The sequence below is a fragment of the Solanum verrucosum genome, unplaced genomic scaffold (assembly GCF_900185275.1).
Source record: "Solanum verrucosum unplaced genomic scaffold, falcon-dt-bn FXZP01000094.1, whole genome shotgun sequence".
Classification (NCBI taxonomy): Eukaryota; Viridiplantae; Streptophyta; class Magnoliopsida; order Solanales; family Solanaceae; genus Solanum; species Solanum verrucosum.
The window spans coordinates 3,691,963-3,719,837 of NW_026019970.1; the positions used below are offsets into that span (position 1 = coordinate 3,691,963).

The window sequence follows — 27,875 nt, forward strand, 5'->3', positions numbered from 1 at the left end:
TCTTCTGCAATCAAATTCTTTATTTCAGTGATTTTTTTATAAAAAATAAATCATACTATTTTCTAGACTTTATTGCATTATTGACAACAAAACTAATTATTTTTCTAAGAAAATTTAAAATTTTGAAGTTATCATCAATTACTCTTTTCCATATAACTTCAAAATTAAAAATGATAATTTTAAAAGAATCAATGAATTCCCCAAAAATTGAAAGAACTTGACTGAAATCGGATAAAAAAAACTATATGATACCTCTTAATCATTTTGAAATCTAATGGGTTTATCGAATTGTTCAAAATGTAAGAAAATATTTAGATAAAGTTTTAAAATTAAAGAGAGTAAAACTAATAGTAGTAAAAAAAAAAAAAGGAAGGTGAAGTTGTGGTAAAAATGGTAACATTGAAAGTGAGAAGATTCAATGGAGATGACAATAAATTTTTGAAGAAGAAAGAAGAAAGAGAAAAATTAATAAGGAAAAAATGTTAAAATAATAAGAATATATATTTTATAATAAAATTATATTTGTTATTATAGGTTGCTCACTCTCTTTGAGAGAGTGCACACACTCTCTATGTAAGGTGGACAACAAATGATGTAATAATATTTAGTGGGGTAATAGAACGCCCGCGTAGTTAAGGTGTCTTTTTAAAAATTCGGGACAAGTTCAAGTGTCACGGATGACAAAGACTTTTTATTTTTCTTCTTTGGTTTTCCACTCGATATTCGGTACCCACATTAGAGTCCGACTAAATTCGAATTCGCGCCCGAAAGTCCCACATTGGGGGTAAAGCGCTCTCCAACAAAGGCGACTCCGTACCCAAGAGGGTTCGAACCCAAGACTTTTTGATTAAGAATGAATGAGTACTTACCACTCCACCACAATCCTTGTCGGTGACAAAGACTTTTTATTTACGGTAAAGACAACATCTATGTTTCAATGGAAGACCAAATTGGTTGTTTTCTTAGCAAATAACAATTCCAAGGAGAAGAATTGTGATTATCTCATTAAGGGAAATTAGACTGATAGATCATGTGTAATTTATGTTGGATATTCTTCTACCATAGTTGCTCAGGTTAATTATGGTTGGTTTTACTTTCTTTTTGTTATTTTTTCTTTAAGCATATTAGTTTGACTTGACAATGAGTTTAAGAAATAAAGGGAGACTTTTGAATTTTGTAAATTAAATATGTCTATATTTTTCTAAATTTTATGGTTTTAAGTTTGTCATGTAGAATGCTGAAATTGAAAAACTTACTAAGTATTGAAAAGACTTTATTTTGAAAAAGCCAAAAAAATAAAGACACGTAATTTCATGTTTAGTAATAGTACAATGAAAATTTTCCGTCATATTTATTTTTAATAAAATTAAATGAGTGACACTTTTATTATTTTGAGAGTAATGATATTATTACAATGATAGTTTCAAATATTTTATGATTTTATAGTACTTTTTTAGAGAAAAAGGCAAAAAAAATACTCTTATATATAAAATAGATCAAATTTGTCCTTCATTATATTTTCAGTTCAAATGTCCTCCCCATTAAATATTCATCTTTAAAATACCTCCAATTACTCAAATGAATCAATAATACCTTTCTATCTAACGATTGTTTCAAAACAAGAAAAACTGGACCAACTTTTTCCATTACTACTTAAAATGAAATAATTTGCCATCAATTTCAAGAATTTAGTAAAAATCTATTTTGGAGATAAATTGAACTATTTTGAAATTCAACAAAAATTATTCTATTTTTTTTCAAAAATATTATATTACCTCTTGACTGACATTTAGGATGACTTAAGTTAAAAATAAAGAGAGTAATATAGCACATCAAAATATAACTGAAATTATTATTTTTAACCACATCAGTGTTCTTAAAATTAGTAAAAAAAGGTACATGATATCATGTTTAAGAAAAAATATAACGCATACCTAACGTGTTAAGAAAGAAAAAGGAATCTATATGCCATCTTCTTTTAAAATGAAAAATATTTATTCTACTTATTTTCTTATTTTATAATTATATTTCTCAGATTCAGTTAAGTTAACCTAGTTTTTTTTTGTTTTGGAATAACTGTTTCCTTTTAGAAGGAAAAGTATCTTAGTCTATTTTGATGAGTGAAGGATATTTTCGAACCAAAAATATAAGAACAAGAATTTTTTTTAATCAAAAATATAATAAAGAATAAATTTAACCTATTTTGAATAGATCTATATTACTTTTAGGAAAATTATTATTATGTTTGAGGTATAAGTATAATGTGGCAGATAAAACTCGTATGAGGAGCCATTTGTATTTTGCCAAGTGGATTTTGGTCCCATTTTAAAATAAATGTGCCAAAATCCCTTCTCTCTCTTCCTTTTTACTTTTTTCCTTTTAGTTCAATTTTTGCTTCTCTTTTTTTGTGTAGTTATTTTAAATTTTGCTACCTTTTATTAATCTTAATATTTTTATTCCCAAAAATGTGGAATTTAATATTTCTAACCGTGTTTATCTTATTTTAACATTTTGATATTATTTTTTAACTTACATTACTAAAAATAATTATTAAAATTACTTGTCAATTAGTAAAATTATCATTACACATGGGGAAAATAAGTAATTATATTTAAAAAAATTTAATTGACAATTAATTTTAAATAACTATTTATGTTTACCCTAAAATAGTACAATTAAATTTTTAGGATGTTAAGAACACATGTTTAATTTAATTCTTTTTTAAATACATAGTGGTTTGAATTTAAATTTGAAGTAACATTAATCTATTTAATTTTCGATAAATAGACATAAAGAACTATTAGGAAAAAGGAAAATAAACTACATTAGAGGAGAATCGGAGAAGTAACGTTAAAGAGACAAAAAAAATAGGAACGTAATATCAATTTTCAAAACTTACTTTTGCTCACAGTGCCTTTTTAATTTGTGTAGTAAAAATAAATTTAAATAATTTTTTTTTTAAAAAAAGGCAATGTACTTTATGTTAAAGGGAGGGGTAAATGGAAGGTGTGGGTGTAGGAGTGAGAAGAAAAAAGATAAGTAATAAAGACATGTGATCCATAAAAATGAATTTTTATTTATTATAAAACTTCTTCATACAACTATGACACGGTAGACCTATTAACCATAAAAAAAATTCAGCACTAGATATTTAGTACACAGGGTTTTGGAATGTGTTTTCTTGATTTAGGTCATGGTACTTTCTCTCTTAAAAATTATCGTTTGACTAAGTGTATAATAATAATGTTGAATAAAGTGTATTAGTAATGTATGATTAGTAATGTCAATATTAGTTATACTGACATTATTTTTCATAATCTGTTTGATTTGATGTAATAAAAATAACAAGTCTTGCATAACTTCTATAACAAATATTTGTTTACAAAAATATCCTCCACGCTCATTAACTTTGGAAAATGAAAAATGTTTTGAGAGAGATTTAAGGGGTAATTATGTCATTAATCAATTTAATGCATGTATTGAAATCCTTTGTATTACGAATAGATGAAAATCCATGGTATTATAATAATACACACTTCAATACACAATAGATTGCGAAACTAATACAAGTATTTGTTATATACATAGGCTTAAAAAAATATCAAACAAAATACTATTATTTTTCTAATACACAAAACTAATGCATGCATTATTTTTTTCTAATACACAAAGGTAATGGATGTATTATATTTTCTAATACACTCTACTAAATGACCCCTTATAACGAGCGTTAGTAATTTATGGATTGTGAATTTCTAAGACATGAAATTAAATTTCAACAAAATAAATATTCAAATTCACAAAAAAAAAAAATTGTTTTGATTCTCATATTCAGAATTTCGCCGATTTACTTTGTAAAAGAAATTAAATTTCAACAAAATTAATATTCAAATTCACATCAATTTAGTAATTCTTTAACCTATCACACGATTTTCTTTCTTGATTGAAAATGATGAATTAATGAACGTTATATTATACTTACACTATATTTTTGTGAATGATTTATGGCAGATGCATAAGAAAATTACTGCTAAGAGTTTATTAATTGGAAAAGACAATTTTATGGTGACAATGTATCCAAATATTGATCAAGCCTTCATCTTCTCATTAATAGTAATCCTTGATGCTATCAAGTATGCAGCCGGAGATAAAAGTGTTTATTTCGTAAAATAATATTTCTTTTACATTGAAAATAATAATTTAAAGTTGGACTAAAAAAATCTCAGTTGGTTAGGATTTGTTATTTACTTATTTATATTTAATTAAGATTTGTTATTTAGAGTGATTCCTAATCCTAATATAATTTGATTTTTACTTTTACAAATAGGAATGTTACTATTATTTTCATTACACAGAAATATACAGAATTGAGAGAACTCGAATTGAGATTTAAGTCTATAAATAAAATATCTTGAGCTATGGGAAAGAGGAAGTTGAAATCAAAGCCACCTCCAAAAAAAAGAATGGACAAACTTAACACTACCTTCACATGTCCATTCTATAGACATGGCAGTAGTGTCGAAATCAAAGCCTCCTCCAAAAAATGGACAGACTTGACATTATGTATTTTTTCATATAAAATCTCCAGTTGCAAAGCACTAATAAGAGCAGCAAAGTAACGATCTTTGTGCGAAGGTCCCGACACAATACAACGATTTCTGCGCGAAGGTTTTCACTACAATTGGAGGGACTGCAGAAGGATAATGAAAACCTTCGCGCAGAGATCATTGTATAGTGTCGAGCTGTGGCAGTGTTAGGTTCAACACGTGGGAAATCGTCTAAGGTTAAAATTCCGGAACCAAAAGCCTTTGGTGGCGCAAGGAGTGCTAAAGAACTGGAAAACTTCATCTGGGATATGGAACAGTATTTTACTGCTGCAAGGGTGCCTGAGGCGGACAAGTTGAATATCACTACGATGTACTTGACTGGTGATGCTAAAATTTGGTGGAGGACTCGAAATGCAGACGATGTGAGTGCTGGACGACCCAGAATTGATACGTGATCCAAGCTAATGAAAGAAATGTGTGATCAATTTCTTCCTAGCAACGCCTCATGGCTTGCAAGGGACATGTTGAAGAGACTGAGGCAAACTGGTTCGGTGCGGGATTAAATTAAAGAATTTACCTCTGTGATGTTAGACATACAGAATATGTCTGATAAGGATAAATTACATAATTTCATTTCGGGTATGCAAGGCTAGGCTCAAAATGAACTTCGGAGGCAGAATGTTAAGGACTTGCCAGGGGCAATTGCTGCTGTTGATTCGTTAGTGGATTTCCAAATGACTCGACATGCTGCTGATGTTCCTTCTACTTCAAAATCTAAGAAAAAAGGTGAGAATAAAGGGGACTGAAAAAGGGAGAATCGTAAATACTATGCTAATGATAAAGGGAAGGCACCAATAAAAGAAGGAAATAATAAAAAAAACAGACCAAAGAACAAGAATGGAAATTCGTATGGCTGTTGGACTTGTGGTGGTCCTCATTTGGCTAAGTCTTGTCCAAATCGGGAAAGGGTGAACGCTTTGCTTGCTGGAAAATTGAATCAGAATGAAGAAGAAGAGGAAGTCATGACTGCTATGGTAAATTCGTTAGGTTTGCCTTTCAATCATATTACGTTGGTTAATAATGTTGAAGGGACGTCTAAGACTTCAAATCCACATGCTTCATTGATTCATATAGAAATGAAAATTAAAGAAAAATGTGTGATGGCTATGGCTGATACAGGGTCTACTCATACATTTATTGATGTTAATATTGTTGCAAAATTGGGGCTTCAGTTAACTAAAAGTCCTTCCTACATCAAAACAGTTAATGCTAAGGCACAAGCAATTGTGGGCATGGCTTATGGGGTGTCTATGTCGATTGAGAATTGGGTAGGAAAACATAACATGATGGTGATGCCGTTAGGAGATTTTGAGATCATACTTGGTATCGATTTTCTGAGAAAATTCCAGTTTGTTCCTTTTCCACACTTAGATAGGATGATGATTATGAATGAGGGCAATGTTGGATTTGTGAAAGATGTTTATCCGTTTGGGAAGGTCAACAAAGTTGCAAAGAAGAAGGACAAAAGGGTGTTGTCTGCTATGTCAATCGACAAAGGGTTGAAGAAAAGTGATGAAACTATACTTGCTACCTTAGTCGAATTGAAGCCTGATGTTATGGTAGAGGTGTCTGATTATGTGGCTGAGTTGCTAAAACAATTTGCTGATGTGATGCCACCTGAATTGCCAAAGAATCTGCCGCTAAGGAGGGATATTGATCATAAAATTGAGTTGTTGCCAGGTACGGTTGCTCCTGCACAAGCTCCTTATCGTATGGCTCCCAAGGAGTTGACTGAATTGTGTAAACAATTGAACGATCTGTTGAATGCTGGACTTATTCAACCATCTAAGGCTCCGTATGGTGCACCTGTTTTATTCCAAAAGAAGCAGGATAGGACGATGAGAATGTGTGTAGACTACAGTGTGTTGAACAAGGCAACTGTAAAGAATAAGTATCTGGTTTTGTTGGTATAGGATTTGATGGACAGGTTGAGCAAATCATACTGGTTCACTAAGCTTGATCTTAGGGCAGGCTATTGGCAGGTTAGAATAGCTGAAGGCGATGAGCCTAAGACTACTTGTGTAACTAGATATGTCTCTTATGAATTCCTTGTAATGTCGTTTGGGGAGGCAAATTGCACGATTTGTCAAGAGAGCTTCAGCACTACTGTTACAACACTAACAGAGGCCATTGACATATACAGTGAATGGATTCACGAGTGTGAACGTGTGAACAACGTAGAAGACGATGATGGTTCTTAGGGTCTAGTGACAGTGTGCTTCAGTTGTGTAAATACATTAAAAAAATAATGATTTTATTGTGTAAAAATGTTTTTAATGGTAAATTTGATTGAGTGATTTTATAAAAGAAATATTCAATGTTTAATGATTTTATTGATACAAAACAAAATTGAATGACTTTACAACATAATTTCTTAAAATTAAATGACCTTTTCAGATATTTACTCTAGCCTGAGATGATCTAAAGCTGACTTAAAGCTTTGATGTTAGTTCTGTTGATATTTCTATGTTTCACTATACAGAAGAGACACACTTCTTTGAAAGGACATGTACATGGAGGATAATTTTAAAAAAAAACTTTTAAGATCCTCTTCAATATGCATTGTTGGAAAACTATATGCGCAACGAAAGCATATCTGATACTGCTTACGTGAATAATAGATAACCAAATCATTTATGTTAGAACACATATAATATGCTAGAACACATAAACTTACTAAAATTTAATTCAAGAATTACCTCTTGAAGCGTGAGTAGATACCTTCAAGCAAATCCACAAGTCAGACAAACCCCTCAAGCGAATCCACAAGATAGACAACAGCTATAGTCTTTTACAGTGATCCCAAGTTCACATCCAAACTCTCTCAATACTTGGGTGAACATATATGAATAGAATCTTTCTAGGGTTAGAAGAATCCTTAATTATAGAGATATATTCCAGTCCAAAGAGGGCAACAAAACACAATCTATTTTCTTCGAAAGAGAAAAATACACAACTGTTTTCTTTTTAAAAGAAAAACTCACGCTAGTCTCCTCTTTTCCCCTTAGAAATAGGATTCTGAGTTCTAGTTAAATATGGGCACTGTAGGGACCATATAATTAATTATTGAGGCTTCCTATTATGGAAATAATTCCAAATAATTAATTTGAATTATTCTTACCATAATAAATTACAAATCATTCCACTAGAAATTTGCAATTGCACTCCTCTATTTATATTTTGAAATTCTCCATTAAACACTTATATAATTCCCCATGTTAAGATACAGATAACTAATCAATAAATTAAATTACTGACGAATTTAATTTAATGATTAATTTCCTTTAGAACACTACTTAACTTATTTCATGTGTCGGATTCATAAATCCACTTGCAAGGTTTGACACGATGAAAACTTATAAGTTTCTCAAAAAAGGCATATCAATCAATCTCTATAATGATACATGGATTCCATTAACTAACTTATTATTTCACCCATATATATTATTATCATCCAATCTACCAGGCATATTATACTACAAAAAAATCAGCATTTAGCGATAAATGAAATCCGTCGCTAATCGATGATACTCTGTCATTATATCGGATTAGTGAAGGATTAGCGACGGATTGTCATTGTTACTATTTCCCTCCTTAATAATCTCTTAATGACGAAAAAATGAGTGTCGTCACAAGTTTAGCGACATCTTAGAGACGAACAATAGTTGTCGCCACATTTTAGTGACGGATTAATTTGTCGTTATACTTATATAGTTCGTTGTGAATTTCATAATTTATTTCGTCATTTTGGATAACTTCACGATGGAGTTTCGGTCACTAATCTATCGCAAACTATTCTGTCATTTGAGTGAGCACATTTGCCACTTAAAAGTTCGTCGCTAGTCCGTCGCCGGTATTTTTTTTTATAGAAACAACCAAATCATCATTAAATTTGTTGCTAAAAAAATATTTTAAAATAATTTAATTTATTCATTTTAAATCTACAATGCTGAAATTAATTAAATGACAATTATTAAATACCCCTAAAATAACCAACATTCACATGATATAATACTTAGACTGTTCAAAATATGTAGATAGCAAAATTCAATTCACATATTTTTAGTGCAAAACATCAAAAGCAATGTATCAACTATTTTTAAAAGTAGCTACGTTCATAAACTATTGTTACTGCACAATTTGTAATTTCCAAAACAACAGACAATATCAAAAATTAAAGTTGCAGGGACTATGGGATAGCATCGTCGTCACTTGAAACTAAGGGATCAACCTCTTTCTCATTAGTAGTAGCAGGAGGAGGCACTATGGGGGTCAAAGGTGATGATTGTCAACGAAAGTAATCATTTCTTGTACCCGCTCCATAATAACAGGAGGAAAATGATTAGTAAGTGCAGGAATCATTTGCTTTACAAATTCATCCATATTTGTTATTGCTGTTGATTGAGAAATTGAAAGTCGTACAGATGATGAGGCACAAAGCTTATGCTTGTAGTAATTTTTCGCTTCAGATCCAATGGAATCCATGACTAATAACTCTTAAGGTAGATGGGATGCTCTCTTCTTCTTTTTTCCCGTTGAAGCCTTTTTAGCGTCAAGAGATTGCGATCAAACCTTTTGTAAGTCATGTACCCTCTCTCTCTTCTAAAAAAATAAAGCTTAAGCTCTTTCACAGATCTAATATAGCAAGTCTATGCGGAAAGGATAGGAAAAAGCTCTATACGATACGCGAGTTGTTGATCATCTAAATTAGAGGACTGAGCAAAGCACCCATTGTGCAATGCTTCATTAATATTCCAAATCCCGGCATTCTACATTTAATTGATTTTCACCTATTTCTTCAAAGCACTCATTGACACTATTATTAAAAACATTCACACATTGTTTTTTTCTTTCTTCTCGATGGATAACTGAGAATTCCTTTTTTCAGAAAACAAAAAAAACAAAGAAATTCATTGTTTTAGCATCAAAACATGTTGGAAAATGTGTTGACTGATACACACATGTCCACTAAGATATCATACTTGGTTCAACAACTATGTTTCAAGCTTGTGAAGTGCACCTACCACAAATTTCTTGTGCCATTGAACTAAAGCCTTAGGCCTTGTGTGTTGGGAATTCTAGATACATTTCAATTAGCCAAAATGAAGGTTCAACCCAATGTAAATCACTTTTACATTTTAAACATCCACTAGAAAACTGTCAAAAGGTACACATAAATAGAGCCTACAAACACCAACTCAACCAAAACATAAAAAAGAAGAAAAAATGGGATCAGAAAACAACAAAATCAATCAATCAACTAGATCAATGTACCAAATAAACAACTATATCAATGTAGCGATAATATAGTTGTAGAGAATAAAGTTATACTGATTAGAGATACCTATCAAATGATTTACCATTACCAGCAGATTTGGATGCCTCGACAACTTATCAAACCCACAAACTGAGTTGAACAGAAAAATAGAAAAAAAGCTTAAAATCGATTCACAATTGTAAACCCTAACAAAAAGCTTGAACTCAACATGCATGAAATGAGATTGGGAAAAACAGACAACAAGCTCACTGTAACATCTCACAATTTAAAATAACTAGGAAGAAGCCAATAATTGGAAATAGTCATTTTTGGAAAGAATGAAAATCTGGAAATTTGTTTAAGTTAGGAAAAATTGAGTTTTGGTCAACTTCAAATGGCCATAACTCCTTGCTCAGAATTAGTTAGACGTATTTCCAGATATGGTTGGAAACATCTTTGAATGATCTTTCCAACGCCACTGAGTTTGCGCAATTTTGAGTTCGTATGAGTAAGTTATGTCATTTGGAAGTTGGGTTGTTGGATTAAGGAAAGTCTAATTCGGATTTTTGAAGGGTAATTTAGTCTTTCCCTTACCTAATTATTCTAATTCGTTTTTAGGAGTTTAATTGGGGTAAATTCATATTTTAGTCAGTTTTAGAAAAGTGAATTTCACGCTAAGGCTTGGAGAAGAGGAGAAAGGAGAAGAACGTTCAAGATTCGTCAATTTCGTCAAGGATAGCTTGTGGATTTCATCAAAGGTGATCCCTAAATGGTATATGAGATCACATAGCGTTGGGTTAGTTCACCCATGCGCCAACCATGATTAAATTCAGAGAATTTAAGTCTTTGAAAGTTTAGAAATTGAGTTCTTGATGAACATTGTTGAAAGTTTCATTTGAATTTCTTGTGGGTTGTTTTGTTGGAGTTTCTTGCGATTTGATTCATGTTTTCAGGTGTAATTTCGGTTTGAATCTATCATATATTAAGGGTATAAATGATTCTAAGTATTTGGGGAAGGAACCATTGAAGTTTAGAGGGTTTAGAGATGAAAAACGGAAAAGAAAGATCGTCAAACACCTGGGTATAGGGGTGGGGCGTCGCGCCAACCAGCGCGCCCCAAAAGGGTCCCCAAATGTTCACCCTTGGGGAGCCGCACCAGCCAGCGCACCCCAGACCAGTTCCTGAATGTTGAGGGCTGGCGCTCCACGCCTCTCAGAGCGCTAGGGACGCCAGTTCTCCCCATTCGTTTCCCCATCTTTTACTACTTATTCCTTAGCAATGTACCTATGTTTCTTAGTTGATTTCAACACTCTTAGGTACATCTAAACATCATGAAATCATTCATAAACATGAGATCATGAACCTTGAATCCATAATCCAATTCAAGGAAAGTTAGGAACAAAGTCAAGAAAAGTTAAGAGTCAAATCTAGAAGTTAAGAACCAAGTCAAGAGAAGTTTATAAAGTTTTCCAAAGTCTTTACCAAACATTTTAACCTTGTTTTAAGACTCAAGATTCAAGTTAAGCAAATAGTAAAGAGTTGAGTTCATTTCTCAAAAAGCTATAAGGGAACTAAGTATTCCCAAGAGTTTTAAATGTTTTCACATTTGAATAACAAAGGGAAATATCGATTTCCAAGAGAGCTTTAAGCTAAAGTTTTGAGTAATTATCTCAAACAAAAGAAAGAAGTTTTGATTTTAAATCATATGAGCTAAGTATATTTTTGGAGTAGTATTGAGCACAGATATGGGGATGCGAGTTCATATTAACTCAAGTCTCCATAAACCATGTAGCCATCATGGGTAGTAAAAGATCATACTTTTTAGATGACTCCTTAAGATACTTTTAGCATAGACTAGTTGACCCACTAAGTTAAGCGTTCTATATGACGGCAAAGTATAGGATAGTTCTGGTAGCGTGGGCAAGACGTTGTATCACCACTTAGGCTCATAGTTGTGGTTGTCGGTTAGAGAATCTCCCACATAAACTATATTACTTTATTATATGAGTAAAGTTGAGTTTGTTGTTGCATTTTCTTTAACGAACAGAGTTGCTTTTATCGTTTTATAAATCTTTTCATATATTGCATGTGTCTTATTGCTTTATTATGAGTTGAGTTATTCATGAGTTGAGAAGAGTCAAGGTAAGTGTTTCTTTCAAAATCTTTTCAAGCCTTTGTATTGTTTAGCTTTCCAACTCGCATACTCGTACATTCAATGTAATGATGCCAGTTGGCATTATGATGCAGACGCAGGTAACCAGGATCAGTATCCAGCGCCTCATTGATACAGTTTGAGCATTCATAGTTTGTTGGTGAGCCTCCTTGCTTCCGGAGGATCCCCTTTTATTGCTTTTCAGTATTTAGTTCATTAAGATGTCGTGGATATTGTCCCGACATCCATCTCAGTTATTAGAGGCTTCATAGATAGACAGTCAGTTAATTCATTTGTCTTTATCTTATTATTGACTTATGTTCAATTTTGAGTTGCCATTTTGGCTAAGTTAAATATTTATTTCTAAAACATTATGAGTTTAGTTTGAGACAGTTAATTTATCTTGCATTTGAGTTCTTTTCTTAATGCTTAAAGTCTTCCGCTAAGTAAGTATGTCAGGCCAAGGGTTCACTTGGGACCAGTAATGGTTCTCGAGTGCCTGCCATGTGCATGGTGTAGGCTCGGGGCATGACAAACTTGGTATCAGAGCACAGAACTCAAGAGTCCTAGTGAGTCTGTGAAGCCGTGTGTGTAGAGTCCTAGTTATAGATGTGAAACGCGCCACATCTATAATTAGGAGGCTGCAACATTTAGGAATTCCTTCACTTCTTTCATATTCATTTCGTGCGATAAAGTTAATCTCTATAAAGTTTATTTCTACTCGTGCTTACGTGTAACTGATTGTGAGTTGGACTGTTTTGAGAGTGCTTTCATGAGATGTATCTTTCCTCATAAGATAAGAGAAGCGAAGAGATGGTTGCTGACATGAGGAGCAGGATGAGTTTATTCGTAGTTGGGTGGACTTGTCTGTCAAGTAAGGAAAGGAATGCAGCCATGCTAATAGGTTACATGGGCATAACAAGGCTTATGATCCATGTGCAACAAGTTGAGAAGGACCAGCTAAATGATAGAGAAGAGTTTGATAATAAGAGGGCTTAGACATCAGGGAATAAATTTGGGCAACAAAAGAGTAATGCGAACCGGTTTTCTTTCCAACATAAGCAGAAAGGATCTGCTCCATCATCTGCTAGTGCACCTGCACCAAGGAACAAATGTGAGTACAATAGTCAAAGTTTTCAGAACTTCAGAGCTAGACCTATGCATTCGCAAGGTAGTAAGGCACAACGGGGTACTAAGACTCCTGCATGTGCTAAGTGTGGAAGGAGCCACTCAGAGATGTGTCGTGATAACTCCACTAGTTTCTTCAAGTGTGGCCAAAATGATCATTTTATGAGAGAGTGTCCTAAGAGCAAACAGAGTAATGGTAATGGGGGCAATAGAGCACAATCTTCTTCAGTTGCTCCACCAGATAGAGCTGTATCTAGATAAGCTACTTCAAGGGCAGACGGAGAAGGAAACCATCTTTATGCTATCGCTAGTCGCCGAGAGCAAGACGATTCACGAGATGTTGTCACTGGTATGGTCCAAGTCTTCAATTTTGATGTTCTTCCTGAGCAACTTCTTGAGCCCTTCAGTGTTTCTACACCTTTTGGTGAGTCTATTCTAGTAGAGAGAGGGTCTATCGTGATTGTCTCATTTCCATCAATCACAAGAGTACCATGGCTGATTTAGTTGAGTTAGACATGGTAGATTTTGATGTCATTCTAGGTATGGACTGGCTTCATGCTTGTTATGCATCAATAGATTGTAGAACTCGAGTAGTCAAGTTCCAGTTTCCAATGTACCAGTTATAGAGTTGAAAAGTTGTTCAACAGTGCTAATAGGTCATTTTATTTCGTACCTTAAGGCAAGAAAGTTAGTTTCTAAGGGGTGTGTCTATCACTTAGTCCGAGTTAATGACTCTAGTGTTAAGATACCTCTTATTCAGTTAGCTCCAGTAGTAAAAGAGTTTCCAGAAGTCTTTCCAGATGATTTACCTAGAGTCCCTCCTGAGAGAGAGATAGACTTCGGTATAGATGTTTTTTGAGATACTCGTCCTATCTCTATTCCACCATATAGAATGACACCAGCAGAGTTGAAAGATCTTAAAAGAGCAGTTGAAAGTTCTTTTAGAGAAAAGTTTCATTCGATCAAGTATCTCACCTTGGGGCGCTCTGGTCCCATTTGTCAGAAAGAAAGATGGTTCCTTTAGGATGTGTATAGATTACCGTCAGTTGATCAAGGTTAACATAGGATTGATGATCTTTTTTATCAGCTTCAGGGTGCTACTAGTTTCAGTAAGATAGAACTCAGATCAGGCTACCATCAGTTGAAAGTAAGAGAATGTGATATTCCAAAGACAACATTAAGGACCTATTATTGTCATTATGAGTTTTTGATCATGTCATTTGGTTTGACCTATGCACCTGCAGCATTCATGGACCTTATGAATAGAGTTTTCAAACCTTATTTAGATATGTTTGTTATCGTCTTCATTGATGACATACTAATCTATCAAGGAATGAAAAAGATCATGCTAGTCATCTCAGAACAGTTCGTCAGACTTTGAAAGATAAGGAGTTATATGCTAAGTTCTCTAAATGTGAGTTTTGGCTTGAGTCTGTGGCATTCTTGGGCCACATAGTTTTCGGTGATGGAATTAGAGTTGATGCTCAGAAGATAGAGGCGGTGCAAAATTTGCCTAGACCCACATCTCCAACTGATATTAGGAGTTTCTTGGGGTTGGTTGGATATTATAGAAGGTTTGTCGAGGGATTTTCATCTATTTCATCTCCTTTGACCAAGTTGACTCAGAAAACAGTGAATTTTCAATGGTCTGAAGCTTGTGTGAAAAACTTTCAGGAACTGAAGAAGAGGTTGACTACTGCCCCAGTGTTGACCTTACCAGAAGGTACTCAAGGCTTTGTTGTATATTGTGATGCGTCTAGAGTTGGGTTGGGTTGTGTGTTAATGTAGAATGGCAAAGTTATGGCTTATGTCTCCAAACAGTTGAAAGTTTATGAGAAGAACTACCCAACCCATGATCTGGAGTTGGCTGTCGTAGTATTTGCTTTGAAAGTATGGTGTTATTATCTTTATGGTGTTATTATCTTTATGGTGTTCATGTGGATGTGTTCACCAATCACAAGAGCCTTCAGTATGTGTTTACTCAGGAAGAGCTCAATCTCAGACAAAGGAGGTGGTTAGAATTACTCAAAGACTATGAAATGAGTATTCTTTCTCACCCAAGTAAGGCTAATGTTATTGTTGATGCCTTGACCAAGTTATCTATGGGTAGTACCACCCATTTCGAGGAAGATAAGAAAGAGTTAGCACAAGAGGTGCATAGACTTGCATGGCAAAGAGTTCGACTAATTGATTCCACAAAAGGAGGAGTAGTGGTGATAAATGGGGCTGAATCATCATTAGTGTTAGAAATGACAGAAAAGCAAGACCAAGATCCTTTATTGCTTGAATTAAAGGCAAGTGTTATAAGCAAAAAGTATTACCTTTTGAACAAGGGGGAGATAACGTACTGAGATATCAAGGTAGATTTTGTGTACAAATGGTGGATGGACTCCAAAAGAGGATCATGGAGGAGGCTCATAGCTCCAGATATTCCATTCATCCGGGTTCCACAAAGATGTATCGTAATTTGAAAGAGGTATATTGGTGGAACAGTATGAAGAAGGGCATTGCAGAGTTTGTTGCTAAGTGCCCAAATTGCCAACAAGTTAAAGTAGAGCACCAAAGGCCCGGTGGTTTGGCTCAGAATATCTAACTTCTGGAATTGAAGTGGGAGATGATTAATATGGATTTCATCACAGGTTTGCCAAGGTCTCACAGGCAACATGATTCGATATGGGTGATTGTTGATAGAATGACAAAATCAGCCCACTTTTTGCCGGTAAAGACTATCCATACAACAGAGGATTATGCCAAGTTGTATCTTCAGGAAGTGGTTAGACTTCATGGAGTTCCGGTCTCCATTATTTCAGACAGAGGTGTGCAATTTACTGCACAGTTTTGGAAGTCATTCCAGAAAGGCTTGGGTTCAAAGGTGAACTTGAGTACTGCTTTTCATCCTCAGATTGATGGGCAAACAGAGCGCACTATTCAGACCTTAGAGGATATGTTGAGGGCTTGTGTGATTGATTTCAAGGGTAATTGGGATGATCACCTACCTCTTATTGACTTTGCTTATAACAATAGTTACCACTCTAGCATCCAAATGGCTCCATATGAAGCTTTTTATGAGAGAAGATGCATATCTCCTATTGGATAGTTTGAAGTTGGTGAAGCTGGGTTGATAGGACCTGATTTAGTTCATCAAGCTATGGAGAAGGTGAAAGTGATTCAAGAAAGGTTGAAAATAGCACAAAGTCGTCAGAAATCCTATACTGATGTTAGAAGAAGGGAGTTAGAGTTTGAAGTAGACGATTGGGTATATCTTAAACTTTCACCATGAAGGGTGTTATGAGATTTGGTAAGGAGGGGAAGCTTAGTCCCCGGTATATTGGACCTTACCGAATATACAAGAGGATTGGCAAAGTAGCTTATGACTTGGAGCTACCACAAGAGTTAGCCGCGGTTCATCCGGTGTTTCACATCTCTATGTTGAAAAAGTGCATGGGCGATCTGTCATTGATCATACCAATTGAAGATATTGGGATCAAGGATAGCCTATCTTATGAAGAGATTCTAGTTCAGATTCTAGATCGCCAAGTTCGCAAGTTGAGAACAAAAGAGGTAGCATCAGTCAAAGTCCTTTGGAGGAACCAATTTGTTAAAGAAGCTACTTGGGAAGCTGAAGAGGATATGAAGAAGAGATATTCACATCTCTTCTTAGTACTCTTTAAATTATGAGTGAGCATGTTGTTTGTTTGCAATTGCTTGTTGGGTGTTTGAACTTGATGTTACACCCTTAGCCTAATAAGAGTAATCTCATTCGAGGAAGAACGTTCCCAAGGGGGAGATATTGTAACATTTCGCAATTTGAAATAACTAGAAAGAAGCCAATAATTGGAAATAGTCATTTTTGAAAATAATGAAAATCTAGAAATTTGTTTAAGTTAGGAAAAATTGAGTTTTGGTCAACTTCAAATGGCTATAACTCCTAGCTCAAAATTAGTTAGGCATACCTCCATATATGGTTGGAAATATCTTTGAATGATCTTTCCAACGCCGCTGAGTTTGCTCGATTCCGAGATCGTATGAGCAAGTTATGCCCTTTGGAAGTTGGGTTGTTGGATTAAGGAAAGTTTAATCCGGATTTTTGAAGGATAATTTAGTCTTTTCCTTACCTAATTATTCTAATTCGTTTTTAGGAGTTTAATTGGGGTAAATTCATATTTTAGTCAGTTTTAGAAAAGTGAATTTCACGATAGGGCTTGGAGAAGAGGAGAAAAGAGAGAAGAACATTCAAGATTCGTCGATTTCGTCAAGGATAGCTTGTGGATTTCATCAAAGGTGATCCCTATATGGTATATGAGATCACATAGAGTTGGGTTAGTTCACCCATGCGCCAACCATGATTAAATTCAGAGAATTTAAGTCTTTGAAAGTTTAGAAATTGAGTTCATGATGAACATTGTTGAAAGTTTCGTTTGAATTTCTTGTGGGTTGTGTTGTTGGAGTTTCTTGCGATTTGATTCATGTTTCCGAGTGTAATTTCAGTTTGAATCTATCATATATTGAGGGTATAAATTATTCTAAGTGTTTGGGGAAGGAACCATTGAAGTTTAGAGGGTTTAAAGATGAAAAACAGAGAAGAAAGGTCGTCAAACACCTGGGTATAGGGGTGGGGCGTCGCATCAGCCAGTGCGCCCCAAAAGGGTCCCTGAATGTTCACCCTTGGGGAGCTGCGCCAGCTAGCGCGCCCCAGATCAGTCCCTAAATGTTAAGGGTTGGCGCCCCGCGCCTCTCAGAGCGCCAGGGACGCGACTTCTCCCCATTTGTTTCCCCATCTTTTCCTACTTGTTCCTTATCAATGTACCTATGTTTCTTAGTTGATTCCAACACTCTTAGGTACATCTAAACATCATGAAATCATCCATAAACATGAGATCATGAACCTTGAATCCATCATCCAATTCAAGGAAAGTTAGGATCAAAGTCAAGAAAAGTTAAGAGTCAAGTCTAGAAGTTAAGAAGCAAGTCAAGAGAAGTTTTGATTTTAAATCATATGAGCTAAGTATATTTTTGGAGTAGTATTGAGCACCGATATGGGGATGTGAGTTCATATTAACTCAAGTCTCCATAAACCATGTAGCCATCATGGGTAGCAAATGATCATAATTTTTAGATAACTCCTTAAGATGCTTTTAGCATAGACTCGTGAATCCACTAAGTTAAGCGTTCTATATGACGACAAAGTATAGGATAGTTCTGGTAGCGTGGGCAAGACGTTGTATCACCACTTAGGCTCATAGTTGTGGTTGTCGGTTAGAGAATCTCCCACATAAACTATATTACTTTATTATATGAGTAAAGTTGAGTTTGTTATTGCATTTTCTTTAATGAACAGAGTTGCTTTTATCATTTTATAAATCTTTTCATATATTGCATGTGTCTTATTGCTTTATTATGAGTTGAGTTATTCATGAGTTGAGAAGAGTCAAGGTAAGTGTTTCTTTCAAAATCTTTTCAAGCCTTTGTATTGTTTAGCTTTCCAACTCGCATACTCGTACATTCAATGTACTGATGCCAGTTGGCCTGCATCGTATTATGATGCAGACACAGGTAACTAGGATCAGCATCCAGTGCCTCGTTGATCCAGTTTGAACATTCATAGTTTGTTGGTGAGCCTCCTTGCTTCCGGAGGATCCCTTTTTATTGTTTTTCAGTATTTAGTTCATTAGGATGTCGTGGATCTTGTCCCAACATCCATCTCAGTTATTAGAGGTCTCATAGATAGACAGTCTGTTAGTTCATTTGTCTTTATCTTGTTATTGACTTATGTTCAGTTTTGAGTTGCCACTTTGGCTAAGTTAAATGTTTATTTCTAAAACATTATGAGTTTAGTTTGAGACATTTAAGTTATCTTGCATTTGTGTTCTTTTCTTAATGCTTAAAGTCTTCCGCTAAGTAAGTAAGTCAGGCCAAAGGTTCACTTGGGACCAGCAATGGTTTTCGAGTGTCGGTCACGTCCACGGTGTAGGCACGGGGCGTGACACTTACAATCGATTCATAATTCACAATAAGTGTAGAATTTCTCACACAATATTTGGGAGAGAAGATTGAGAGTTTACTGTATCTCCTTCCATGTGCGATTTATGAGAGAATAATGAGAACAATCTCCTTCACTGTGCAATTTATGAAGAAACAAGAGCTAATTACCGAAGAAATTTGGGGAAATATTGGGAGCTAAGTGAGAGAGATTCAAAGAAATTTGGGTATATTGAGAGCTAATTCCGTAGACAGTTCTAAATTGGGAGCTCATATTTTGGCAAAGCATTTGAATTCTCTGGAAATCTTAACTGGTAGCTAATTAAGTTCATTTTGTTCACTTTGGAAATCTTAGCTGGTAGAGATAAAAGGAAAAAATATATTTGGAATTTATTTAACAAAGAGAGAGAAACGTGATTTGTTTTTTAATGATGGAAGAAAGAGAAAAGTTTTCAATTAATTAAGGAAAAGAAATCATGTCCGTGTATATAAATATTTATATTTAATAGTTTATATTTTAAGAAAATAATAAATTTATTAGGAAAATTTTTAAAATTTAGAAAATGTTAGTGGCAGTTGAAAGGGTCGTAACTAAAATATAAACCGTCGTAATTGAAATATTTAATATGGTGAATTAAAAAAGATCGTAATATGTTATATTTGTGGCGGTTCATTAGAACCGTCGTAATATAACCGCCATAATATTTCTTTTTTTTTTGTAGTGTTCATATGTTTCCTGTAATAAATAGAGGTAAAGAGAGAGCATTAAAGACTAGGAAAGAAAATTATATTTGAATGAAAATGCAGAAAATACAGAACCTTTTAAGCTGGTTGATTATTACAGCTTACCGTCAATGAGTTGATTACTTACAGTTGTGATTTGTTTCATTACCAAAGTTAGGTTCGAGACTTTAAGTTCTTACATAATCTTCCTCAGTTTCTTTACCCTTAAACTTGAAGCTTTTTTTAATTATCAAAACGACATAACAAAAGATGGTGAACTTTAACATCAATACACAAATAGATCCTTCACTACAAAAAAAACCCCTTAAATTGTTGGGGTTTTATTACGGAGGTTAATATAACCCCCGTAAATTGCATCTAATTATGGAGGTTTAGTAACCCCTGCAATTTCTAAGCAATTTGTGGGGGTCATTAACTGTGGTAACCCTCAAATTAAAATTTCATTATTAATAATAGGGATAAGGATCTAAAAAATATCCCAACTTTGATCGAATTTGTTATTGTGATACTAAACTTTCATGAAACCTATTATCTCCTTAGACTATTTAATACCGTATTTTTACTGTAACAACAAATTCGACCAAAGTTGAAGATTTTTTCAAACCCTTATCCCTTAATAATATTAAGGCAAGAGACATTTTCTCCTCTTCTCTCCAATTTCCCTAATTATTATTTTAGGGTTCCTGGATAGTGATTGTTGGAGAATAAACAATGGCATCGGTGTCAATTGGAATCACCTGCCTGGAAGTCCGATACATCGTCAACTCCATTGACAATGACATCAATATGTATTGAGCGTGCTAGACCAATAATTTCGTTGCCGAAGAAAGTAAGTATACCTACCTCAAGGTCACTTAGAACACCTCTAATTACCCGTCCATAGTTGTCCTCTTCTTAGAGTCAATTTTGTTGAACATTTGGTACAGATTGATTAATATATTTGCCGGTGTAGATTTGTCGGTAGCAAATTTTGAATATTTGTTCATTTACCTGTTGATTTCCATGTATTTGATTAGAAATGGATGCGATTTATGATGAGTTCTATGCACATGTATCACTAGTTCCATACAATCAAGTATTCTAAATGCTTAAATTTAGTTCATTTATCTAAAATTTATTTAATACAAGCATTGCCAGGGATGATTTTACTCTGTTTTTAGCATTGCTATTTGATAGATTAAATTGGAGCTTTATTCAAACAGAAAAAAGTATAGAATGAGGCAAAACAAAATATGTTGGTTGGCTAGGAAGGTGGTATTACGAACGACCAAAATGGTCCTTGATATATGAGGGTTGGAGCTTTTTGGTCCTTTATATATATCATCTTATTGAAATAGTCCTTGATGTATAGAAAAAAGGTGACTATTTTGGTCCTTAACCTAAAACTAACCATAGAAGTGAAAATTTCTGTTAAACTTAACAAATGACTATTTTGGTCTTCCTTCTTTCACCACCATTAGAGGTGATACTCCATTTTCAGTTCACTCACTTGTCATATTCTTGTAAAATATATATATATATATATATACACTACACTCATTTGTTAGTTTCCCTCAGAAATAATAATCCCCAGCAACTCTCATTTTTAGACAGACAAAAAAAGCGATCCATTAAAATAAATAGTATGAACTAAGTAAATTAAATAAAACGCTCTATTTCTCTTTTACGAGATCTCCATAAGTAAACTCTTTTCAAGTTTTAAACAACTATTCTCTCTTGTTGAAGGGATTTATGAGAAGAATATAGCTTTTTCTTGTTTTGTCACTTTTAAGATTAATTAATAACTTTTTTATGTATTAATTTTTTATTCCGTTGTTGACATTAAAGGGTGAAACGGAATGGATAAAGGTGGAAAATAGAATCTTAAAATTTTCTTTGAGATTTGAAGAGATTTTTGTGTGTCAATTTTTTTTCTTGGTAAAATTTGGTTTAAAAAAGAAGAAGGAGGTAATGGAGAGAAGAATAAATCAATTGAAAATTGTAGTAGAAGAAAGAAGATTGAGGGAGAAGGGGTTTGCCATGTGGCAATTTTATGGGACCCACAGTTAAGTTTAACAAAAAGTATCACTTGTATAGTTAGTTTTAGGGTTAAAGACCAAAATGGTCATATTTTTATATACATTAAGGACTATTTTAGTAAGGTAATATATATAAAGGACCAAGAATGTTCAAGCCTCATACATCAAGGACCATTTTGGTCGTTTTCTCGTGGTATTACCATTAACTTGGATATGTCACTCTCCTTTAGAGTTCTTGTTAATAAAGTAAGCACTTGTTGAAATGTTTGTACATAATAGGACTGCAACTTATTGAAATACTTGTCGCCATAGGACATGAAATTGTTACTGATAAAAATCCCTCGAGCTTTACAATATTTTCTAACATTCTAAGTTTTGTAACTTCTTGCCATGGGGATATAGGGCTTCTCAATTCTTGTAAGAATATTTTCCACTAGATATTTTGCCATGTAATTGGATTTTGCATTTAACACATGTCTAATGTACGTTAGACTACTAACTTTAGATATTCAACTATTTGCTAGTCTCATTCTTATTCATTTTGAGAAATTGTGATAATTTCTGTTTGTGAGAATCTCATTTTAACACAATGCCTTTGCAATTTGCAGAGTATGTAAAGAATGAATACTACATTACAGGAGAATCATATGCTGGGCACATATTTTTGTCTCTTAAATTGCCTGCAATATGTGGTATGCACGATTAGAGTTATTTTACATTGAATACTGGTGCTAGTACTATGCTCCTTTTCTCAGTTTGATTGTCCCAGAATGACAAGATTTTCGTGCGCTTCTGCTAAATATGGATGCAGCTTTTCCATCTCGGTTGTTTTCTGGTATTAGTTCTAACATATATATTAAAGAACAGTGGAAAACATGTTATAAAGCCATTTGGATTCCTTGTAACTGTGAATTTTTGCTTAAAACTCCTCTCAAAACTGTTCATAAGAATGATACAGTATGTGCCAGTTTGTTCTGCATATCTTCATTTTTACATTTCTTTACATAAAAAACACTAATAATACATTTTCTTAAAGGCAAAGAAGGATCATGATCGTACAAGTAATAGAGTGACTCTTTTTTGAGAACCGGGTATCGTACCCACATGGACTCACGCTTAGAAACTATCAATTTCTCGAGTTATAAGTTAACCACAAATGTATTTCCAGATTTAGAGAGTTGTTTATTCCTATTTCTAAATTTCTTAAAACAAAATGTACTAACAGGATTCAGTTTCACGAGTTTCAAACAATGATTTGGGAAAAGTCCAGGGTTGCAGCTTCTATCAGGATTCTTGCAATCAATATCATTTATATGGGTAAATATTAACTATCGAATCAATGAATCACAGGGTTAGATGTATGATTATGGTCTCCCGACCTCTAATCGCCTACGATAGATAACACCCTAACTACATCGTTGAGCGGGGATAGAATGATTAACTACCGAGCATTAGGTTATCTTCCTGTATGGTGACCCAAGCGAGGTCTCTAGGTATATCCCTATCCTAGAAACGAATCAATCCTAGCTATTTAGGGTTCAACAAGCTCCTTATATTCCACATTCTATCCTCTTATTCCTCTCCTGAGTTCAATTCAGACAATAAATTTATTTATACAGTGATCAATCATGAAATACAGAAAATAAGAACATAAGAAAGATTCATATGATAGTCAATAATAAACCTCAAGACAAACTCAATCAATTACAATCATCATGTAGCCACAGCCCTAGAACTAGGGTATTTAGCTACTCATAATCCAAAAATCAATCATGCAATGGTTATGAATCATCAAACGATTCAAAGGAAAAGAGTTCGAGAAATAACCCTTAAAACTTCAGAAAACGAACTCCCAAATCGTCGCTTTTCCAATTCAGAAAAAGAAGGCCCCCCTCCCCCCCCCCCCCCCCCCCCCAAAATAAAATAAACTAAAACCTTATTTATACTAAAAGTCGAAACGGCCAAATGTGGGACTCGGGCGCGCGATGCCTTCTAAATTCTGAATCCAAGAACTTTTGCCTTCTGTGCGACGCGCGAGCAGCACGAGGTGTTCTGCCTAGAATTTGATTTCACAACGTATATTTTTCATTTCTCCGCGCAACGCGGAGATAACACATAAATGCCTTGGTGCATTTTCCTCAGCTTCTTCATTGTCATCTTTTGACTCGAATCTTCAGAGTTCTTCCTTTGTCCCTTTTTATGCTCGTTTCTCCCATTAATCTTACCTACACAACTAATCATGTTGGTTAGCTCAATAAATAAACAAATGGCTCGCTAAGACTCTAAATATATATAAATTGACTTCAAACTAGGCTTACATGCGGGCATAATTAGCACTCTAGGCATATAAATATGCCTAAGATCACATCATAAGAACACAAAGGAAACAAAAACAAGAAAACTTAGAGGGGACGATATCAGCAACTAAAGCATTTTTTCTTAAAACGGAGAAATCGATGAAATGAAAAGTTAACAGATCTGATGAAAGTGACAGATGGTTTAGAATATTGCAAAGTATGTGTGTACATATTTCCTTGCATTTTGTGACAGCCAAGGTAAGTACAACAACAAACATAATAGTAGGCCATTTGTGACAGTATTCCCTTTGTTCTTTACTAAATGAGTTTAGTTTATAATCTCAATGGTCTAAAATGACGCATTATGTTTAACATTTGTGTCATAAAAAGACTTACTTTCGTCTAAAATGATGCTTCATGTTTAACATTTGTGTCGTTCGACTTAGTTTATTTTAAATAACGAGTTTTTTAAATCTTCGGTTATGATATATTCATCTACTTTTGCTTGATATGATGGCTCGTCTTTTCCTAAACATATTATCTTCTTTCTCTGTTGATGATTACAGGAAATAGAGAATTGAAATGTATTTTATATCTATGCTTGAGAACTTGCAAATTACCTGATTTTGCTTTATATTGTGTTGGCAAAATTTATCACAGCCAACAATATAATATTTACCGATGTCTCTAAGCCTTAAAGTAATAGAAGAGTAGATCTCGAATGCAGAATCTTGTTGATAATTGTTTGTTGGAATTATTTTGTGTTTTCGTTGAGTATATTGACGAGGTTAAGTTGTACTTTATGAAGAATCTGTTGTTTTCTAAATTGTTAGCATTGAATCGAACTCCTAAGCTTTTAGCGTATGATGGAATGTGAGGGGAAAGTTACTATTTGGTGCAAATAGCAACCACATTTGGACATGAATAATGTTTTCCTATTTACTGCTTGAGTTTTGGACACATTAATGATTTGCTACTGATTTTACTAGGTATAAAATAAAATGTAAAAATTAGGCAAATGACATAGTATAAGAAAGAAATTACTTCATTTTCCTACTCTTTCATTAATTACCAAAAATCTCTTTTTTCAGTGTTTTTCGGATACATAATATAGCAGTGTGAATACTTAATATAGAACGCGGATACTTTAATTAATAACGGGCGGATACTTAATTATTAAGTTGTTAGCAGCACAGATACTTAATTAACGGGCGGATGCATAATATAGCAGCGCGGATACTTTAATTAATAACGGGCGGATACTTAAATTATTAAGTTGTTAGCAGCACGGATACTTAATTAACGGGCGGATGCATAATATAGCAACACGGATACTTTAATTAATAACGGGCGAATACTTAAACTAATAAAGGATCCGATTAAGTTGAATTGGGGGAAAATAAGGGATTTTTGTATTTTAGTAAAAGAGTAGAGAAATATTGAGAATAAGTAAAGAAATATTGTGTATTTAAGTAATTTTTCCTAAAATGATTACGGTTGATTCAGTTGTTACTCTCAATCCATGAATGAATCATTTGACTATGTTTGCAAATTTTGATATCCTCTTCATGTTGATCGGATGCAGAACTTAGGATGCGAAAGGATATTTGAGGTTAGTGGATCCTCATTGGCTAATATATCTAGAAAATCATTGCAATTATTTATTACTTTACTTTACTACTATATTAGAAAAGGCTTGATTTCAACATACCTGTTTCATCTCTACGGCTCTATTTTGTTTCCACGTGTCTGTGTAGTCATCCTTCTTTATACGTGGCTTGCATGCCTGGCCTTTATCTCTATAATATGCTTTCATTTATGTTGAAGATGAGAAGTTCTTTAGCAGAAGCAAGCATGAAAACAACATTAAGGTACTTTTTTCCCCTGTTCGTCTTCAATTTTTCTTCGAATTTTGTTTTTGCATATTGATGAGAGTTCATATTTATATATCTTTCCTGCTCTAATTTTTTAGTTTATAAAATTTGATCTTTATGTTGGTTAAAATCTGAAGAGAATTTGAATTAGGGCAAGCATTGAGATGAAAATTTACTGTATTTCTCAATCAATTTTGTTACTATTAATGTTCCCTATCATTCTTATTGTTTTCTGGTAGGTTTCAGTCCGTGTTATTGTAGTTAACTTCGGAGTAATTATCAATATTTTTGCTTTGATTATGTTGATTGTTTGTCATTCTTGGATTCTCATGTTTGCTTATATATAAAAAAAATTTATGACCCAGCTGTGGTAATCATCTACTTCTCATTCAAATTATTTATCCCAAATTTTAAACCTTGTCTCTATTGTCCTTCACTCAATGCTTACAAAACTAACTCAATTAAATGTAAAAAGTGAGTTTTCATTCTCTGTTTTCTGAATTTATTTTGAAGAAAAAAAAAAACAAGCTGCCGAATATTCATAAACATTTTAATTGTGATGAGGCACGCTTATTTATTCTTATGTTTTACTGTTAAGATGTCGATTTACATGGCATCTAACTATGTATTTTTATAAATTTTTCAAGTTGTCTGCTCTTTCTAATTTGTGATGAACAAAGTTTTGGTGTTTTGTGCAATTGGAAAAATGTACTTTTAAATATATAAAGAAAATGTCATTAAAGATGTTCGAAATTGTAATGAAATTAACTAATGTCTACATTTTAGTACCTCGGAGGACTCATGTCATTCGGAACAACATATTTATTCTCGACGGTGATTAAGAGGGGCCAGTGGGTATAAATAGTGGTATCAACATATCTTCTTCTTTTTTTTTCGATAAATTTAAAATTAATGAAATTTCAGACTTTCTGCCTCTTGTTGACGGGCTATGCAAGTCGGGGAATACCCAAACAACAGTTAATTTACTGAGAAGCATGGAAAGAAGACCTGGCGTTCGGTCTTATGGCACCATAATTGACATTTCATGTAAAGATAGAATGGTAGAAGAGAGCCACAAATTTTTCACTGAACTGATTGACGAAGGCATCCCTCATGATGTTGTTTTATACACTACAATTATGCAAGGTTTTTTATACTTTTGGGCTTTGGGAACAGGTTAAGAAGCTACTAAATCAGATGAAGCATCATCAAGTGTGTCCAGACATTTATACTCAATTTCAGTCTCATTAATTTGCAGAGATTCGTCGTTGCTCCACAGCAGAGACAACATGGGAAGAAGAGTAGAAGACTACCCAGATGGCGTCCGCCATCCTGGATGGTTGGGCTCTAACATCTGGTCAGTGCTTATTTATTTATGCAAAGAGGTTGAATACACTATTCCGCAAACAATCATTACTAATTCACTGTAATATACTTGTTCAGTTGGAATAAGGATAACTATATGAAGTTATAGCTAGAAACTAACTGTAGTTTATTGATATAATATATATGTAAGACACCACGAAGGATGTGGCATGCCACATAGGACACGTCTATCTACTTGTTTCAACTTGATACAAGCTGTTTACTTGCTTGCTTGCGACAAGCTGCTTGACCTTAGGTAAGGTTAGGTCCCGGTCGTCCTACTTCCTCTTTGCATTCATGAAAGGGTACCAAGACTAAAGGAAAAAGGAGTAGGGTTGAAGCTCTAAATCGAGGACACGGCCAAGATCACTTGAGTAAGCAAATGTGTTTGTTATATACAACTGCCCTATTTATTTGAAGTTATATCATACATTGTCCATGAATTGTTTCTACG

General features: G+C 33.9%; 2 pseudogenes; both read left to right on the forward strand.

The window, feature by feature from the left end:
* The first annotated feature begins 857 nt into the window (after positions 1 to 857).
* Positions 858 to 4,173, forward strand: LOC125817175 (protein LURP-one-related 15-like; annotated as a pseudogene).
* A 333-nt stretch (positions 4,174 to 4,506) lies between these two features.
* LOC125817176 (uncharacterized) lies at positions 4,507 to 27,361 on the forward strand (annotated as a pseudogene).
* Positions 27,362 to 27,875: the final 514 nt, after the last annotated feature.